The sequence below is a fragment of the Mytilus californianus genome, unplaced genomic scaffold (genome assembly GCF_021869535.1).
Source record: "Mytilus californianus isolate M0D057914Y unplaced genomic scaffold, xbMytCali1.0.p SCAF_1, whole genome shotgun sequence".
Classification (NCBI taxonomy): Eukaryota; Metazoa; Mollusca; class Bivalvia; order Mytilida; family Mytilidae; genus Mytilus; species Mytilus californianus.
Genome location: NW_026262581.1, coordinates 104,056,773 through 104,078,802, shown reverse-complemented (window position 1 = coordinate 104,078,802; position 22,030 = coordinate 104,056,773). Strand labels below are relative to the sequence as shown.

Below are 22,030 nucleotides of genomic sequence, written 5' to 3'. Positions count from 1 at the left end.
CCTTGTGCAATGGGATTTATATCAAAACCCCACTACCTTCCCATTAATTAACATGACTCTTACTGCCTCAAGGGAGATACTTACTAAGATTTTACATTTTTACACCATATATGATCCAATACGTTTGAATACAGCAATACGGTTTCATAAAACATGATTGATTAAGTAAAACAGGAATAAAATAGTCAGAGATACTTACGAATTTCAGCAAGGTTATAACCTTAAAATCCAACGATAACTCGACCAGTAAATAGTCAAAAGTTTATCAATGTCAAACTCCTGTACCAATAAATCGCTGGAGACACAACAGCTGTTCGACCTATAGCAGATTAATTTCTGTCCAAAACAAATGTCTAAAATAAAATATCTTTCACAAAATAATCCGTCAGGTTTTTTTCTTCAAAGGAACTTATTAAGTGCTGCATGTTTATCAGAAATGAAAAGGGTTTATACAGTACGACTTTAACGGAAACAATCTTGTCAATCTGACAAGTTTTTTTCTGTATAATAAAACAAAATGTAATTATCTTTATAAATATAAAGTCGTTCTAAAACAAATTAGTATCCTTAAGCTAAAGTGCATACTCTTCTAACTTCCTATGTGAATATAAAATGAATATGTAATTTTATGTTGTTGTTCTTATGTAAGATAATGCTGTCAAACTTACCTTTACCCATCACATTATGACAGCTTTTGATGTCACCTGAAATAGGTTAATGTATACAATATTAATCTTATTATGTAGAATAAAGGCGGTTAACTGAAATATTGTGGTTAAAAGTTAGTATATACAAAATTTGATTTTTAAATTTTCGTTTAAATATTGTAAATCTCTAAAATTCACTATTTGGACATGCAAAGAGAAGAAGAAAGCCATTAGTGTTTTACTTGTTGCTCTCTTTATTATTTTTATGGTGCATATGCATACTTACCATTGAAGTCATGTCTATTTCAGGCAGACGAAAGGTTTGGATAAGGAAGTAATTTTGGTGACCGCAAAGACAAAAACGGAATTAAACAATGTATCCTGTAATCCGGATTTGATGTTTGTTCAGACTTTAAATAGCTTACTTCAAGTGGTTTTATGTAGAAAAAGAAAATGATCAGGATGTTGGAGGAGTCCTCTTTTTTTAATTTTTCTCTTGTTATATAACTAAAAAAAAAGTCAAGTGTCACCATACTATAAAAAAAACCTAAAAACAATAAACTTAAATTTAGCGACAACACAACAATATAACTAAGTCATCTGTATTAGGTATTTGAAGGTTGCTACATGTATACGACCCTCAACTATGGACAAGTGTACTGTATTCTCTTAACTGCCCTGATTCCGATTTACGTATTCTGCATTTTAAATGCTAATTTGGTTAAACTTTAGTGTGGTTTATGTTATTGTTTCACTTTAGCTGATAACAAGATGTTAAGTGGTTTATGTTATTGTTTCACTTTAGCTGATAACAAGATGTTAAGTGGTTTATGTTATTGTTTCACTTTAGCTGATAACAAGATGTTAAGTGGTTTATGTTATTGTTTCACTTTAGCTGATAACAAGATGTTAAGTGGTTTATGTTATTGTTTCACTTTAGCTGATAACAAGATGTTAAGTGGTTTATGTTATTGTTTCACTTTAGCTGATAACAAGATGTTAAGTGGTTTATGTTATTGTTTCACTTTAGCTGATAACATGATGTTAAGTGGTTTATGTTATTGTTTCACTTTAGCTGATAACAAGATGTTAAGTGGTTTATGTTATTGTTTCACTTTAGCTGATAACAAGATGTTAAGTGGTTTATGTTATTGTTTCACTTTAGCTGATAACAAGATGTTAAGTGGTTTATGTTATTGTTTCACTTTAGCTGATAACATGATGTTAAGTGGTTTATGTTATTGTTTCACTTTAGCTGATAACAAGATGTTAAGTGGTTTATGTTATTGTTTCACTTTAGCTGATAACAAGATGTTAAGTGGTTTATGTTATTGTTTCACTTTAGCTGATAACAAGATGTTAAGTGGTTTATGTTATTGTTTCACTTTAGCTGATAACAAGATGTTAAGGAAGAATGTATATGTACGCAATAAAAACTTTTTATTCAGAGGAACTGAGTTCTTCTAATGTATAATGGATTTTTTAAACTCCGATAACATAACCGTAAAATATATTTCCACTTTTTTTTCTTGTATATATTTTCTGTGTTTATGCCACGATAAATACGCAAATAAGCACAGCATCAAAGATTTCTGATTGATTCTTATTGTTCAGTAACAAAATATTTCAAGCATATTCACGACAAGATCAGTTTAAAGAAGTCGATTCTGCAAAGTTTCTTTATTGGGATGAAGATCAAGATTTGACGTGCCTCGGGACATAGGATGCAGAAGAAGGGTAAATCATTTAGCCTTCAAATAAGTCTCGTTCGGAATACTCGAAGACTTATTGCAATACCTTGACAACGTGCAGCTACTATGCCACAATCTTTATACTGATCATCAAATTTCAAGTCTCCATTTCAACTGTACAAGACTCCGTACTCACACATCTCGCTCCTAAAATCAAACGAACGCCTCTTCATCATCAATTTTATTTCCGCAAGGAAGAAAATATATGAACATCTTTCTATACTCTAGTAAACCTCTCAAGATTTCGTATTATGTTTTCTATGATTAACAATTCAATTCTCAAGTGTCATGTGTGTACATGCATGTACTTAAAAACACATTTGATTTTGTTATAATTGTATTTTGATTTTTTTTTACTTGTTGAATTCACTTCTTTGAGAAACTGTAGATTTAAACAAGGATGACTGGCACACATCGTCACAGTTATTTGACATCATTCCTCGTTATCATATTGTATACACTCTTGGTTATACATGACCCAATTTCCTTGATATATATGATATTAAATTTGAGTTACGTTTACGATCCGTAGAAATCCGGATTTGTATATTTCTCGTGCATATACAAACAATAGCAAATAAGTTTCAAAGCCATTTTCTATATTATAGAAGAAAATTAATAACGAAATGTACTACAATTGTCATTGAAACAGCAATCCTCCGTAAATTAGTTCATCAAACATGGTTGACTCATAGAACAATCTGTATGGGTTTTTTCTCAACCATTTTATATAATTTGGGTTGTTGTCTGCTCCACGTAAAACCAAACATCTCTTTTATTTATTGATATCTTAGAATTTAAATGATACAAAGCAAACAGAAAAAATCATTTACTGTTTTAAGACAAATGCAAAATGTAATAGTTTCTCCCTTAGCACAAAATTCACGTGTACTACACATCTACATCTACATCTTCGACACTCGAAAAGGGTACTTTGACCCATCACTCAAGTATAAATTTAACTTTGACGTCCTCCAACATAACAAAAAACTTTCTATATAACATTTACTAACAATAGTTCCAAATTGTGCTCAAAATAATTTATGTACAGGTGCAGGTTAAAAACATCATCTATCTTTTGTTTGTGTTTATTAGTCATTACAGAGAATCTTGGTGAGTTTGGTCTTGAATTCCTCACTGCTCTCAATCTCTAATAGTTCGTCTGGTAGTTTATTCCAGTCTCTGATGGTCCTCGGAAAAAAGCTGTATTTGTAAATATCTTTGTTTGGCCTGATTTGTACATATCTTTTTTTGTTCGGTTGATGGAGTCTCGAAGTTCTTCTAGGTTTTAAAATGTGCGATGGAATTGGTATAGCAACTTTTTCATAGATGGCTTTATGAAAGAGCGTTATACGTGCTTTTTTTCTTCTAGTTTCTCATGGTGTCAGTTTCAATTCTTCTAAAAGAGTTGTAACTGTTCCAGGCTCTCTTGAGTAGTTGCTTTTGATATAGCGTGCTGCACGGCGCTGGACCATCTCAATCTGGTATATATGTTTTTGTAGGTGAGGGTCCCATGCGCTGCAAGCGTATTCAAGGTGAGGTCGGACAAGGGCAAGATATGCTTGTTTCTTGACTTCCTCTGGACAGGATCCAACATTTCTTCGTATGAAGCCTAGTGCTCTGTTTCCTTTAGTGACTACTTTGTTAACTTGTTTGTCCCATGACATTGTGTTGGTAAGTTCAGCTCCTAGGTATGGGTTTGATGCGACTGATTCCAGGATATGTCCATTGATGTTGTAATTGAAGTTGATGGTTTGTCTCTTTTTGGTTATTGTAAGGACATAACATTTTGAAGGATTGAATATCATTTGCCAAATTTTGGTCCATTTTACCATTTTGTCAAGATCTCCTTGTAGATGTTTGCAGTCGTCCTTTGTTGATATTGCTAGGTATAGTAAGCTATCATCTGCAAACAGGCGAATTTTTGATGTTATGTCGTTCCCTATGTCGTTTATGTATAAAAGAAACAGCAATGGTACTAAAACTGTTCCCTGTGGTACGCCAGATGTTTCTTTAGCAGTACTTGATCTTTCCCCTTCCAGTGTGACTTGTTGTTCTCTTTGTGTCAACCATGCTTCTAACCAGGCAAGTATGTTTCCATCGATACCATATGATGCAAGTTTCTTCAACAAACGCTGGTGTGGTACTGTGTCGAATGCTTTACTAAAGTCTAATATAAGCATATCTACCTGTTGGTTATTGTCCAGGCTTCTAGTTATGTCCTCTGCTGTGATGACTAGTTGTGACTCACAAGATCTTTTGCTTCTGAAGCCATGCTGGAAGTCCACAAGTATATTATGCTTGTCAAGATGGTTCATTATGTGTTTAAATATGATATGTTCCATTATTTTACATGGAACTGATGTCAAGGATACTGGGCGATAGTTGACTGGTTGACTCTTATCCCCTTTCTTGAAAAGTGCGATGACATTTGCAATTAGCCAGTCTTGTGGTACACTTTGATCTTTTAGTGTTTTGGTGAAGATTAACTGTAAATATGGTGATATTGACTCTGCACACTCTTTCAATATTCTACATGATATATGGTCTGGACCATTTGCCTTGCTTGGGTTCACTCCCTTTAGTAGTTTGATGAACACCTCTGTACTTATGTGTAGATTTGGTATTTTTGATGTTTCATTTTCAGTTATATTGGGGAAGCTATCAAAGTCTTCAATCGTGAATACTGATTGAAATTGTGCATTAAGTGCTTCTGCCTTTCCTTTGCTGCTGTCTATTGTTTCTCCATTAACTTTGAGTGTTGATACTCCAACTGTTTCTCTCTTTTTAGATTTTATATATTTCCAGTACTTTTTCCCTATTCTGTATTGGTCTTGTGTGTTTGTTGAGGCTTCTGATGTTGATGGGCTTACTTCTAACATATCAAATATATACTTCTTATGTGATAAATCAAGTTCTGTCTTTACTGCTTTTCTATATTGCTTGAATTTATCCCAGTGCTCTTTAGTTTGGTATTTCTTTGCAACTTTATATAGTCGTTCTATTTTACGTATCATCTTCTTGATGTGTTGATTCACCCAAGGTAAGTTAAATCTAGATGTCAGATTTTTAGATGGTATATATAGGTCCATTGCTTGAAAAAGGTGAGTTTTAAATAGAGTCCAATATTCATCGATGTTCATCTCTGTTATCTTCTCCTTGAAATTATTGAATTTGCTGTTTAAATATTCTTTAACATTCTCCATATTTCCCTTCTTATATTGGTAGATTTTTCTGGGCTTGTTCTTAATTACCTTTGGTCTTGCGTTGACTATTGTTATTATCATTGCATGGTCACTCATTCCATCGGTAATGCTCATTTTCTGCACGAGATTTTCATTAGTTGTGAGAACAAGATCTAGAATGTTCTTTTCCCTGGTTGGTTTTGTTACACATTGTTGTAAGCAGTGTTCCTCAACAATGTCTAATGCTAGTTTATTTATTTCGTTTGAATAGTTATGACTTGATTTGATGGTGTGTCCGCCATTTGAGTCTTCTTCATCCCAATCAATGTCTGGTAAATTGAAGTCTCCAGTAAGTATTATGTTAGGCAGAGTATTATTATGTGTCAATCTACTAATTGAAGTATTCAAGTTCTGTAATGGTGTAGGGTCATTATCTGGTTTACGATAAAAACAGCCAGTGTAAAGGGCTTTACAGCCTTTCAGTTGTATCTTTGTCCATCCTATTTCGCAGTTAGTGTCTAGGGTGTCTTCACCATTGCATACAATGTTCTTACGTACAGCATTAATTTTGCCGTAATTGTGACAAGAATAATAGCTGAAAGCGTCAAAAAGATTTTTGCACACATAGATTTCATGTTTATTCGCTCCATTGAAGTATTTTAAAATAATGTTGTACTCACGTTTGTCCAGCGAGGCGTCCCCACTAGACAAGTTGGTTCTGATCCTGATTTGTTCGTTGTTTGATGTTTACCTTTTGAAAACCGGAAGTTTATGTCCGAACTCTCGTTGAAATCACACTCATCAAAGTTCAGTATTTATTTATTAAAATACATTATGTTGGTTATTTAAATCTTGATCTTGATTCCATATTCAATAAATAGTGTCATATTTATTTTGGTGGTTGAAATAAATAGTGAAGTTGTATCTAACGACGATCACGTGATGTAAACTACGATCTGTCAAATGTTTTCTATCGAAAATTCCTGTCCTGGTGTGTTTTTATTGTATCAAGGTCTTCAATACTGGAAGCTTATATACCAGTGATGATGTGTATCAAATTTTGGATGTATCAATTAAGAATTGCCAAAGAATCTGAAAAAATTTAACTCAAATTTTTGCAGCGAAAAAAGAATGCTGCCATGTTGGATGACGTCATTATCGTATCACAGTATCACATACAAACAATAGATATAAGAAGATGTGGTATGAGTGCCAATGAGACAACTCTCCATCCATTTCAATATTTATAAAAGTAAACCATTATAGGTCAAAGTACGGTCTTCAACATGGAGCCTTAGCTCACACCGAACAGCAAGCTATAAAGGGCCTTAAAAATTACTAGTGTAAAACCATTCAAACCGGAAAACCAAATATACAAAGAAATATGTTGTACCACAAATATTCCCGAATATTTCTTCGTCGAATCTGTGCGGCCTGCAACAATTACCAAAAATCCATACTGGAAAACAATCTATAAAAGGCCCCGACATGAAAAATGTAAAAATTTCTAACGAAAAAACTAACGGCCTGATTTATTGTACAAAACAATAATCGACAAATAAATATCGAAGAGTACTAAAACTCTGCTGACAAAACCCTTACATTAATAGTCCCCGGGGTTTCATCATCTGATTAGCAGTGCATGGTTCACCACTGACATGATTTTTAACATACATTTCTTAAATTTTTTATTGATAAATTTGAAGGTTATAAACAAAATAATGTTCTAGTCCCCTTCGACAAAGTTCGCCTTAGACAATTTTGTTTTTACTGTTCTGTTTTGGTTATAAAACTTCTGAGTTTTTTACCCGGCTTTCAAAGTTTTGGTTTCAAGCGTTCCTGTCGAAAGTCAATCCACAAAAAAGAGCATCAGACGAACCAATTTTTTAGAGTTTTATTTTAATTTACTTTTACATAGTATACCTATTAAGAGGAGAAAATTTCCGATCTATCAAGAATGCTCTCATATTATAAATGTCAAGTTGAATAATGATTTGCAATTATAAACATTTGTCATGTACCAGATTGAATCTTACCAGTGAGGTCATGTCTATAACAGATACATGAAGATTTTTTTTATAGGGAAGTAATTTCGGTAACAGCAAAGACAATACCGGATTTAAACAATTCACAGTTGTAATCCGGATTTTATTATCGTTGGAACTTCAAATAGCCCTCTAAGTGGTTTATGATGAAAAAGCAAATGATCAGGAAACGATAAGACAAAAATAAAATAAAAATATTTTGATATACAAAGTTAGATGAGTTCAATATTTTAACTTATCTCTTGTTATATAACCAGAAAGGTCGAGGGCACCTTACAATATAAAACTCAAAATATTGATTAGTTGACACTGGTCTCGTAACTGTATTTACTCTTTGAAATACCCTTTGGTACCCTTCGCCTCTACTTTAAGTGTGGTTTAAGATATTGTTTCATTTTGAATAATTATGAATGTCTAAGGTTGTTTGCCTCGAATTTCTAAATAGATATTGACGTATTCTAATTTAAATATATAAAATGACAGGACAAGAGTAAATTGCAGTTTAAATACGTATTTTTACAAAGTTTGTTGACTGGAATGAAGATCCAGAAGTGCCACTGGACTAAGAGGATGTGTAAGAAATTTGGCTTCCAAATAAGTCAAGTTCGGAACCCTCGAAGAGTTATTTCAATAGCCCTTAAACGTGTAAACACCATACAACTATCCTTTCACGGAGCATCAGATTAAAAATTCATTTCGACTGTGTCTGCGTACTCGCACATCCCGAGGCAAGGACGGAAAAAATGTTGTAGCCATCTTGCTTCACTCCAGTACACCTATGGGATTTTTTATTATGTTTGATAATTTTTATGTCAGATGTTCATAGCAGCGGTGAACATATATGCTATATATAACTTTATCACAAAAATTGTTATCCTTCATTTTTTGTTATCCTCTACTAAAAGGTACATTGTATCCTTAAATTAAATACCGATAGTACATACTTTTGATCTTACCTTCGTCCCTTTTCAACTATGCAGTGTAACATAAAAGAATAACATATAAATATAATATATATCTAATACCCTTAAAACATAAACGAAGATCAGAATGGTAATTAATGTTGAAATCAGTACATTCCAGTATAATATAATTTTTATTCGGGCTTTACAGGGGATATGGGTTTATATATCCCAAAATGTATTTAAATATTGCTTTCGTTAGTCGAGTAATGCCTCTACTCGTCGGCTTTATCTAGGGTTGTAACACAGTACATGATGTATAGTGGCAAGTAGATGGCGTACCTTTCATATTAGCCATGTTTGTTCTGTCGTAAAAGATGATAATATTACTAACCATGCCGCCACATCAAATTTTAATTTAATTATATACGTCTAAACATATGACAACTCTACGACAGACATTGTCCATCGGATAACCCGTGGTTATACATGTCTGACACCATAATATATATATATATATATATATATAATTCGTCTCAAATTTAGCCCAACAATGTTATATATATATTTATATGTATGAACGGCCACCGTAGCGACTATGAATGCAAGCCAAACCTTCCTCTCAGTCGACATTTGAAATCCCCTAGCCACACTAAGGCAGATCTCAATCGACTGACCATTTCAATCATAGACCACAACACTGCTTGGTCTAGGGAGGATAGACTCACTCGGGAAAGATTTTGGATAAGAAAATTAAAAACTTTGGCACCAAATGGGATCAATGAAAAGGTGTAGTTCTAATTCGCGCAGTGCTTTTCATTTGGGTTATATTACATATTACTATGCAGTTTTTGTTGTTATTCCTTTACCTATGTCACCTCTGAAATTCTAGAATTATATCAGTATAAATTACAGGGTGCTATTCATTTGGGATGTATAAATACGCAGCCACGGTGAATTACTTAACCTTTTACAAAATTGGCAATTTAAAAATTATCAAACTGCTATTTAGTTGGGATGAGTAAATACGCAGCCTCTGTTGTAATTATTTTACCTTCGTCAAATTTGAAATTTGAGTATTATACCAGCTCAAATCAGTCACTGCTATTCATTGGGAATGTATTTGGCCCGAGAACACAGTTATTTCGTAGTGCATTTCTTTTAGACAATAAAGTCAAATTAAAAAAATCGCACCTGCTCTATCTCAAAAAGATTTTTACAGTGTAGTGTACTACTATTGGGACAAATAATATCAAAATTATAGAAAAGTCAACGAGCTCTAACTCAAAATATTGACAATTCTATGTTAAGGGGGTCTAAAATTCAGTTTGACAGCTTCAGACATACTAGTTTAACTGGACCAAATCACTATTTAACATAGATTCAGCACCCAAATTTTTTATCCCCTTACTTAATATTTCATGCATAAAATATAAAGAAATAAATTTGGAAAGTGTATGAAAAAAATTTTGCAAGTTATACACTGTCCACACTAGGGACTATATTTGTAGACAACGAAAATATAACTGTGTCCTCGGACCATTTCTACACAGTCTTTGTTGTAATAACTCAACTTTCGTCTCCTGTGGAATTTCATTTTACATCATAATCATACTGATGAAGGATATCTGTTATCCGAAATATTTATAGATACTTACATATAATGCATAGCATTTAATGTTTCCTTTTCTTCAATATTTGTGTTGTTTTGTACACTTTTGAGGCGTTTATATAATTCATTTATTGTTAACAGGTATCGTTACTCGTAAAGATCCAGCGCCCTCGTAAGAAAGATCGTTGACTAATATCTAGACGTTTTATATATATATATTTATATATATACAAGTCTAAATTGAAAACAACGTTCAAACCTATGATTGCGTTGGATAAAAACCGCAATTTTTATACGTGTGCATGTAAAACAAGTTTCTTGGTAGAGGGGTCTAAATACAGCACAAACAACATTTTCCAAAAGACCAAAAAAGTGAAAATTATATTTTAACAAAACGCATTTGACTAGCAGGTCGAACAACGTATGTTCTTAAACCCTGTTGACTGCCATGGCGATTGCCAAATAAACAGATCACCAGATGTAACAAAGTGAATCTTAATTATTAATTAAATACCTAACAGAAAACCATAAACTTGCGGAAAAGATGGTATACCGCAAACATGAGGTGCAAAAATTTGTACACCATATCCGGATTTCGACAATTAATGTCTCTTCAGTGATGTTAGGAATCGAAACGGTATTTGGAAGGCCATATAATTTACCTCAATTTAGGATAGACTCTTGAATTTTGAAGAGTCGAAATAGGATGAACGGATTATATAAACTTGAAGGCAAATATAATACAAGCCCAAACGAAAAAATATAAACAAGTCTAAATTGAAAACAAGGTTCAAACCTATATGATTGTGTTGGTTAAAACCGCAATTTTTATACGTGTGCGTGCAAAACAAATTTCTTGGTAGAGGGGTCTAACTACAGCACAAACAACATTTTCCAAAAGACCAAAAAAGTGAAAAAGTATATTTTAACAAAACGCATTTGACTAGCAGGTCGAACAACGGATGTTCTTAAACCCTGCTGACTGCCATGGCGATTGCCAAATAAACGGATCACCAGAAGTTACAAAATGGATCTTAATTATTAATTTAATACCAAACAGAAAACAATAAACTTGCGGAAAAGATGGTATACCGCAAACATGAGGTGCAAAATATATATTTATATATATGTAATTCCTATAAATAGCAGAAAATAACATACAAATCTATTTGAGTGTGGATTAATCAGTACAAAGATTATAATAATACAATTACACAAATGAAATTATAAATTGCCAGTTCGATGAAGCTATTTTGTCTAGCGAAATATTGCGTTTATTTTTTATCGCATTGTAAATATTTTTAACATTTTAATATTTACATATTGAATAGTGTGTTAAAACTACATTGTTAGGCAATTTATATTTATATATGTGTTATATATATATCATTTGATGTGGCGGCATGGTAATCAACATTATCATTCTTTACGACAGACCAGACAAAATAGCTGATCTGAAAGGTACACCATTTACTTGCCACTATACATCATGTACTGTGTTACAACCCTAGATAAAGCCGACGAGGAAAGGCATAAGATCGACCACCGAAAGCTATATTTTTATGTAGCCTAGGTGGTCTAGTGGTCTAGGGCGATGTGTCAAAAGCAAGGGTTCGAATCCCGCTGAGGGAAAAAAACAAAACTTTGCTAAAGCAAATTTGAAGATCTATCATTGTTGGGCTAAATTTGAGACGAGTTATATGTATATGTATATGGTTTTCTTTATCAATGTTCTCGGGCGTAGCTGAGAAATTCTAAGGATAACGCAGAAAGATGTGTCATGTCTTAAACAGGATATCGGAGAAACACGTGTCATACATAATGAAGGATATCAGAGAAACACGAGTCATACCTGAAGAAGGATATCGCAGAAAAAGATATCATACATGATGCAAGATGATATATACATAATATTTTTAATAAATACAAATTGTGCATACACTAGACGCATTGTATAAATGTTATGCTTCACCTTGCTTTCATTCTTAAATGTACTGAAAATAGATTAACTTACCTCAGACTAAACTTGTTGTGTGGCTTTCAACATCGACACAAAGACAATAAGTCTTCTTTTCGTGACATTTTAACAAGAACAGTGATGTTCACTTATTCTAAACAAGAAAAGTGTAACGTGTAATATTACTTTTAAATTTAAACAGGTGGGAAAAACATGTACATTTACTGATTTTATTGCCAAAACATATCAGATGTAAAAAAAAATATTTGACCTACATTTAATTTAAAAGCTTGATACATTTAAAATTTTATTATTTCTGTGTCCTACAGGTAAATGTGGATTTGTGTACTAACAGAAGCCTTAAAATCAGGGACACAGAATTATTCTGCAATGTGAAGGGATACAATAATTCATAAAAAATGATGTCAAATATCATTACTGAAAATCGATTCGAAATTGAACTATTGTTGGTGTAATCTTGGTGTAATTTGTTGGAGTAAACCTTGTGTAAATCATCATACATTGTAATTATTATAATACATCATACGTAATTTTCGAATTTTCAAAATCAACCATTTATAAAACTTCAAAGTAATACTAAATCCATATCGAAATTTAGAGTTGAAGATCCACCTTTTATTGTTCTTCAAAAACTTAATTCGTTCTTAAGTTTTGATGATTTGGTTGATCGTTATAGAATATCTGCGTCACAGATGACCACGAATATGTTCAACCAGTTTCCTCCATTGTGAAATTGCCAATTACTGCTATTCACCGAGTTTTTTTTACTTGCAATGAATAAAACGACGGATGCGTTTTGTGGAGCAATAACTGCCTAACATTCCACCCACGGTTTTTTCCCAAATCTTAAGTTTTCTCTGTAGTGTTTTCTGGAGCAATAACTGCCTTACATTCCACCCACGGTCATTTCCCCAATCTTAAGTTTTCTCTGCAGTGTTTTGTGGAGCAATAACTGCCTAACATTCCACCCACGGTTTTTCCCCAATCTTAAGTTTTCTCTGCAGTGTTTTGTGGAGCAATAACTGCCTAACATTCCACCCACGGTTTTTTCCCCAATCTTAAGTTTTCTCTGCAGTGTTTTGTGGAGCAATAACTGCCTAACATTCCACCCACGGTTTTCCCCAATCTTAAGTTTCCACTACAGTGTTTTGTGGAGCAATATCTGCCTAACATTCAACCCACGGTTTTTCCCCCAATCTTAAATTTCTCTGCAGTGTTTTGTGGAACATTCCACCCACGATTTTTTCCCCAATCTTTAAGTTTTCTCTGCAGTGTTTTGTGGAGCAATAACTGCCTAACATTCCACCCACGGTTTTTTCCCCAATCTTAAGTTTACTCTGCAGTGTTTTGTGGAACATTCCACCTACGGTTTTTTCCCCAATCTTAAATTTTCTCTGCAGTGTTTTGTGGAGGCATAACTGCCTAACATTCCACCCACGGTTTTCCCCAATCTTAAGTTTTCACTGCAGTGTTTTGTGGAGCAATAACTGCCTAACATTCAAACCCCCTTTTTTTCCCCCAATCTTAAGTTTTCTCTGCAGTGTTTTGTGGAGCAATAACTGCCTAACATTCCACCCACGGTTTTTTCCCCAATCTTAAGTTTACTCTGCAGTGTTTTGTGGAACATTCCACCCACGGTTTTTTCACCAATCTTAAGTTTTCTCTGCAGTGTTTTGTGGAGCAATAACTGCCTAACATTCCACCCACGGTTTTTCCCCAATCTTAAGTTTAATCTGCATTGTTTTGTGGAACATTCCACCTACGGTTTTTTCCCCAATCTTAAGTTTTCTCTGCAGTGTTTTGTGGAACATTCCACCCACGGTTTTTTCCCCAATCTTAAGTTTTCTCTGCAGTGTTTTGTGGAGCAATAACTGCCTAACATTCCATCCACGGTTTTTTTCCCAATCTTAAGTTTTCTCTGCAGTGTTTTGTGGAGGAATAACTGCCTAACATTCCACCTACGGTTTTCCCCAATCTTAAGTTTTCACTGCAGTGTTTTGTGTAGCAATAACTGCCTAACATTCCACCCACGGTTTTTTCCCCAATCTTAAGTTTTCTCTGCAGTGTTTTGTGGAGCAATAACTGCCTAACATTCCGTCCACGGTTTTTTCCCCAATCTTAAGTTTTCTCTGCAGTGTTTTGTGGAACATTCCACCCACGGGTTTTTCCCCAATCTTAAATTTTCTCTGCAGTGTTTTGTGGAGCAATAACTGCCTGACATTCCACCCACGGATTTTTCCCCAATCTTAAGTTTTCTCTGCAGTGTTTTGTGGAACATTCCACCCACGGTTTTTTCCCCAATCTTAAGTTTTCTCTGCAGTGTTTTGTGGAGCAATAACTGCCTAACATTCCATCAACGGTTTTTTTCCCAATCTTAAGTTTTCTCTGCAGTGTTATGTGGAGGAATAACTGCCTAACATTCCATCTACGGTTTTCCCCAATCTTAAGTTTTCACTGCAGTGTTTTGTGGAGCAATAACTGCCTAACATTCCACCCACGGTTTTTTCCCCGATCTTAAGTTTTCTCTGCAGTGTTTTGTGGAGCAATAACTGCCTAACATTCCAGCCACGGTTTTTTCCCCAATCTTGAGTTTTCTCTGCAGTGTTTTGTGGAACATTCCACACACGGTCATTTCCCCAATCTTAAGTTTTTCTCTGCAGTGTTTTGTGGAGCAATAACTGCCTGACATTCCACCCACGGTTTTTTCCCCAATCTTAAGTTTTCTCTGCAGTGTTTTGTGGAACATTCCACCCACGGTTTTTTCCCCAATCTTTAGTTTTCTCTGCAGTGTTTTGTGGAGCAATAACTGCCTAACATTCCACCCACGGTTTTTTCCCAAATCTTAAGTTTTCTCTGCAATGTTTTGTGGAGCAATAACTGCCTAACATTCCACCCACGGTTTTTTCCCCAATCTTAAGTTTACTCTGCATTGTTTTGTGGAAAATTCCACCTACGGTTTTTTCCCCAATCTTAAGTTTTCTCTGCAGTGTTTTGTGGAACATTCCACCCACGGTTTTTTCCCCAATCTTAAGTTTTCTCTGCAGTGTTTTGTGGAGCAATAACTGCCTGACATTCCACCCACGGTTTTTTCCCCAATCTTAAGTTTTCTCTGCAGTGTTTTGTCGAGGAATAACTGCCTATCTTTCCACCCACGGTTTTCCCCAATCTTAAGTTTTCTCTGCAGTGTTTTGTGGAGCAATAACTGCCTAACATTCCACCCACGGTTTTTTCCCCAATCTTAAGTTTTCTCTGCAGTGTTTTGTGGAGCAATAACTGCCTAACATTCCACCCACGGTTTTTTCCCCAATCTTAAGTTTTCTCTGCAGTGTTTTGTGGAACATTCCACCCACGGTTTTTCCCCAATCTTAAGTTTTCTCTGCAGTGTTTTGTGGAGCAATAACTGCCTAACATTCCACCCACGGTTTTTTCCCCAATCTTAATACTCTGCAGTGTTTTGTGGATTATTGTTTTCGTTTTCGTTTTGGCAATGATGTTGACTATTTTTGTTCAAATTTTTGTTTTTGATTACCCTTAATGTATCTTCTACCTCTCTTTTCTGCTTTTGAATTCCATTACAATCTGTATAAAATCATGTTCATTTAGAGATTGACATATATTGTTTAGGCGTTTGTTTGTTTTTAGGACCGTATACATGTTTGTATCAATTTGATTATTTTTTACGGTTGATGTTTTATTGACATTTATCGAATATCTCGGTTCAGTCACATTTAATAGATCTTATCGCTATTTGGAATTCTGAGACCCTTGATCTGTAGGCGCCATACAACAATTACTTTTGGACTGTGGGCTAAGATATCCTATAATAACGGATATATAAAGATAAATTGAAAATAATGATATGACTGACCCCTTACACTAAAGCAAAATATATATTTTTTTTATTTTGAATAATCATTTATCTGGAGAACACATAGATTCAGAACATACATCTTCGCTGGCCATGGGTTACGATCCAGTCCTCAACTCTCTTAAGTGTGGAGGTTTTAAAAATGGCTGCGTCTAGCATTTACAAACATCGTAAAGCTGGAACCGAAAATATACGTTGACATTCCAACATTTGCGCAAGAAACATACCCAGGAACTTTTTTTAGTTGATTAAGAACTTTAAAATTGTCACCTAATATCGTCGTATGTTGTTTTTGTATTTTTGGAGGGGAGTTAAAGACTTGTTGCACAATCAGCATGTGGCAATTATTTATTTACACTTTCAATATATACACGCGATCATCTTAAAGGCGCTTTTAGATCGGATGCAGCCAGCTACAACTGCGACCAATGGAATAATTACCTCAAGGATCCGAAATGCTATCTTAATCCGACAAGGGTGTAGAGGAGGGGACTAGTCGTAACCCTTGGCTAGCGAAGATGCAAACCATATAACTAACAACTGAATTCTCACTATTTCCAGTCGTGTCATATCTCATATCTCATATTAAATTTTTCTTCTTCCGTTGCATTTTGTTTTTGTAAAACATACATATTCCTGCAATGTTTTAGTCATCATTAAATGTTTTTGTGTAAATATTTGTATTGACAGAGGACGTCTTTAATTTTTTTTAAACTTACACCCAATCAATTTTGAAAATAAAATATGTTTACACTGTTATCAAAAAAATATAAATTTCATAATTTCCAGCATTTGTGCTCTTTTTTATTTTTCTGTGAAGCGTGTTGCAAGCAATTTTATATCTAAAGAATAGCTTTTATACATATATGTTTTTATATTGAACAAAAGCATTGTGTCTCATAGACAAGGTTGTTTCCAATTTTGTCATGGGATGACATGCTTGAATATTCAGCTACATTCATGTTTGTTCATTGAGAGGTTAATAAGAGTTTTACCTACGGTCAAGAACAACATTGAAGGATCTCACTCAAATCAGACAGATATGAAAAATATTGCAAAAGAAATTGAGGAACTTGATATGGGTTCAACCGTTATTATGAAAGTTTAGTAAATAACTATGTTTAATATTCATGTTGAAACTACTGAATGAAGACGGAATCCCCTATAATAGTTATTTCTGTCATAAAGCTTAGTGGACGGAAACTATTGTGATCCTTGTGCTTAACCCTGTCCAAGACAGACGCTCCTCTATACAGTGTAATCAAAGGGGCATTAGCTACAAGATATACAAAAATTGTGAAATACGATTTTTTTTTTTTGGTTCAACCATTAATAAAAGTCAAATAGTGAAATAATAATTCGCGTTTAGCAGCCAGTTTGGATGAATTTTGACAAAATAAGCTAAGAAAACTCGCTGATGAATTATTCACCTGCAAGTGAATAATTCGACCTCATACAATCCGTTTTCATGTGACCTTCAATTTAACCCGTTAGCTAGAGATGGGTTACGCATAAAATAGGCGTGTTCAGCTATCAAAAGGAAAAGAATGTCAACATTGAAAGGGAAACAATGGTAATCCATTTAGTCGATCCACAAAAACTCATTCTTATACAGGTAAAATCAATGATTAACATATTTTTTAACCTCTAATATGAAATCATGCATGCCTAGAAAAATCCAATTGCACGTGTTTGCTATCTAGTTATATCTATATTTATGTTCATATCGGGTTATATGACCGTCGGCTATGGAACGCCACAGCTGTTTTATGTGGAACTCTGATATTACGTTATGTTGTTCTGTTATTACTTGATGATAGTTTGTCTTTACATAATATGATTTTGACATTACGTAATGATGTTTTGATATAACTCAATATAGAAAAGTCATTACTTAATGATATTCCAATATTACATGATATGGTTTCGTATTGACTTGATATAGTTTTGTCATTACTTAATATGGTTTTGTCATTACTCGATGTGGTTTCACCATTATTTAATGTGGTTGTGTCATTAGGCAATGTGGTTTTAACATTACTTGATGTGTATGTGACTTGACGTAATGTAGTTGTTACATTACATGATGTGGTTTTGTTATTTCGTAATGATGATTTGCCAATTCTTTATATGGCTTTAACATTACGTAATGATGTTTCAAAATTTGACGATTTTACACTACATGATGTGTTTGTTTCAGTTTTTGATGTGGTCATGTCATGATTCTTTGATGTGGTTATCCCATTACTACTACGAGGTAAAACCACGTGACCATTTTGGAAAAAATATGTTCTATTTTTAGACCGATTTTCATATGTCGTTTGTGTAATGCGCTTTGGATGAGTACCGCTATCCATTAAGTTAAAGTTCAAATTAAAGTTCAAGTTGTTGTTCAGAGTTATTTGGTATGAAAAAAGGAACGACAGACAAAAATAAGAAAAAAAGTACTAAAATATTAACAGTAATTCGGACATATCCCAAACCATTTGGTCCTGCCGTGTTTTCCTTAGTTCTCAAATGGAAGCTGTAAATTAATAAATAAATTAAAGATTCTAATTAACCCTGTGTCTAGCCGGATAATTCTGCTGTCAATGTAAAAGCGTAAATTAAATGTTGACTGACTGTACATTAACCGGTACACTTAACGGAGGAAAACATGTTTTTCTGTAGATGGAGGTTTACAAATTTATCATGTCAAAACAGTTTAATTCGGTAATATTAAATGCATTAAAAAAACCTTATATAGAAATAAAGAAATGTGGTATGATTGCCAATGAGACAACTCTCAACCACATACCAAATTTCGAGTTGAACTTCGAGTTTGAGTCACAGTTAAAGATAGAGTTCCGAATTACAATTGGACTTCAACTTTAAATTTGAGTCACCTTTTTGCGTAGAGTATAAGGTAAACCCTTATTTGAGTCTCATTTAGAGATTAAGAGTTGAAATTCGAGTTATCTAATATGAGTTCTATTTTTTTTTATCGTGGATCAAGGGCTTTTGCTCGAGCTTCCGAAAAGAGGGTTCAGGGGTAGGTATGCGTACAAAAGATAAACAATTTTACAGCATACAAAACACAACATAGAAATTGAAATAAAGTTAGATGTGGTGTGATTGCCAATGAGAAAATTATCCACCATAGTTTAAATCCAGTGGATGCAAGCAATCATAGGCAACCGTACAGCCTTCAACACACCGTATAGTCGGCTACAAAAGACCACCACGTGAAAATGTGTAACAATTCAAACGAGAAAACTAATGGTCTAGTTTATAGCTAAACAATCTACGAATAAACAACTGCCCCATGAACGCATGATACGCCCGTCGTCTTGTGTGTGAATTTTTATGCAATAATCATAAATAGTTTCTGACATACGGCGCGACATGCGAACCCCCCCTCCCTTTTTTTTTAAAACTCAATATCTCTAAAATAAAATTTTGAATCATAACCAAAAAGTGTACAGATCTTAAGATTAATATAACTAAGAAGTGTGTAAAAATTTAAGCAATAATCATAAATCGTTTTTGAGATACGGCGCGACATGTGAAAACCCCCCTTTTAAAAAAAAACAAAAAATCAATATCTCTGAAATAAAATTTTGAATCAAAACCAAAAAGTATACAGATCTTTAGATTAATATAACTAAGAAGTGTATAAAATTTTAAGCAATAATCATAAATCGTTTTTGAGATACGGCGCGACATGTGAAAAACCCCTCCCCCTTTTTTTTTACAAAATACTCAATAACTCAATAATAAAATTTTGAATCATCACCAAAAAGTATACAGAACTTAAGATTAATATAACTAAGAAGTGTGTAAAGTTTTAAGCAATAATCATAAATTGTTTTTGAGATACCGCGCGACATGTGAAAAAAATACACACACCTGTTTTAGTTACTAAGTCCCGTAACTCAAAAAGTTTTAATCTTATTTTCACCAAAAAGTATACAGATTGTTTGACCATCATTAGAAACAACTATGTTAAGTTTCATGAAATGTGGATAAGTCGTTCTCAAGTTACGGTGCGACATGTTTACGCCGGACAGACAGACGGACAGACGGACAGACTACATTTGTATACCATAATACGTCCCGTCAAAATTTTGACGGGCGTATAAAAACAAATATGACACACATGAAACAACGACAACCATTGAACTACAGGTTCCTGAATTGGGGCAGGCATTTAAAGAAAGTGCACGCGGCGGAGTTTAACATGTATGTAAGCGCTAATCCCTATCCTAACCTAGTGTATCATAGCACAGCATAAGAAGAAAATGTGAAGACAGTTTTGATTGGCTCAACTAAATAGATCAGTATGACTGGGTAACATAAATCCATCAGCGTGATCTCGGGTGCTTTGGAAGGGTAAGCGGATTCTGCTTAACTTGTGGCACCCGTCGTGTTATTCGTGAAAGAACAAACCCAGTGATTTGGTTTTTTTGGTAGTTTACATTCGAGGAAAAGATGACGGGATTGTGGTTACGACAACTGGAACCAATTCGTCGTCACCTGTGAAACAGATATTTCAAAAAGTTTTTTTTTTCAATTAGTGCGTGGTATATCAGAAACTGCAATTCATAAAAAAAAGTTTAATATTCATATGTTCAAATGAACATACACGCTTAAAAAAAAATGGAGAATTCTTATTTTATAGAATTGATGCTTTGTTGCTTAGTCCTATACCCCCCCTCCCGATTTCCCTTTAACTTTAGTGCGAGTTGATTTAAAGTGTCTCATTTGTTGAAAATACAGTTCAAGTCTTTTGGTTTGTGTTGTACCTGCGAAAATAATGTAGCGACAGTGAGATACAACAAACCTATATGCCGTCGTCGGTAGTATCGTCGGCGTCTTCATCATTTAGGTTGTTAGGTTTCTAGTTTGAACTGTTTTTATATTTTTCATTTCGAGACCTTTTTAAACTTACTATGTGGTATGAATTTTGCTCATTCTTAAAGACCATACAGTCACACATATATGTTAACTTCTACGTCATTTGTTATGTGGTTGAGAGTTGTCTCATTGGCAATCATACCACATTTTTTTTTATTTCTATGTAAGGTTTTTTTTTTGGCATTGAATATTACCGAATTAAACTATTTTGACATGATAAATTTGTAAACCTCCATGAATTGTTATAAAACTTGTATAGGAGTTATTCTTCAGGACCAAGATAAAGCAGTGTTCCTTGGCCATTTACGAATTTTTTTATAATACTGCTTCCATTTGAGAACTAAGGAAAAACCGGCAAGTGGTTTTGGGATATCCCCCTTATGTCCGAATTACTGTAAATGTTTTAGTACTTTTTTTCTTAATTTTGTCTGTCGTTCCCCTTTTTCATACCAAATAACTATGAACAACAACTTGAACATTAATTTGAACTTTAACTTAATGAATAGCGGTACTCATCCAAACCGCATTACACAAAAGACATATGGAAATCGGTCTAAAAATAGAACATATTTTTTCCAAAGTGGTCATGTGGTTTTACCTCGTATTAGTAATGGGATAACCACATCAAATACTGAAACAAACACATTATGTAGTGTAAAATTGTCAAATTTTGAAACATCATTACGTAATGTTAAAGCCATATAAAGAATTGACAAATCATTATTACGAAATAACAAAACCACATCATGTAATGAAACAACTACATTACGTTATGTCACATACACATCAAGTAATGTTAAAACCACATTGCCTAATGACATAACCACATCAAATAATGGTGAAACCACATCGAGTAATGACAGAACCATATTATGTAATGACAAAACTATATCAAGTCAATACGAAACCATATCATGTAATATCGAAATATCATTATGTAATGACTATTCCATATTGAGTTATATCAAAACATCATTACGTAATGTCAAAACCATATTATGTAAATAAAAGACAAACTATCATCAAGTAATAATAGAACAACATAACGTAATATCAGAGTTCCACATAAGACAGCTGTGGCGTTCCATAGTCGGCAGTCTTGGGAGGTCTCATCAATGGTTAATTAGATGGTGTCTAGACTAAAAT

At 33.9% G+C, this 22,030-nt stretch overlaps 1 protein-coding gene across 5 annotated transcripts in view; it reads right to left on the bottom strand.

Moving 5' to 3' along the window:
• The window catches only part of LOC127728564 (prostaglandin E2 receptor EP4 subtype-like), a 43,820-nt gene extending 31,479 nt beyond the window's left edge, over positions 1-12,341 (bottom strand). For 2 of the 5 annotated variants that reach the window (XM_052236024.1, XM_052236013.1), the window contains exons 1-3: positions 12,157-12,341; positions 669-704; positions 200-336 (exon numbers count right to left, since the gene is read on the bottom strand). The gene's annotated coding sequence lies outside the window, so the exon portion shown is untranslated. Of the gene's footprint in view, positions 1-199; positions 354-668; positions 705-6,263; positions 6,285-12,156 lie in introns of those variants that run through there. The other 3 variants (XM_052236034.1, XM_052236043.1, XM_052236049.1) reach the window with 3 other exon arrangements.
• Between the last annotated feature and the right edge of the window lie 9,689 nt (positions 12,342-22,030).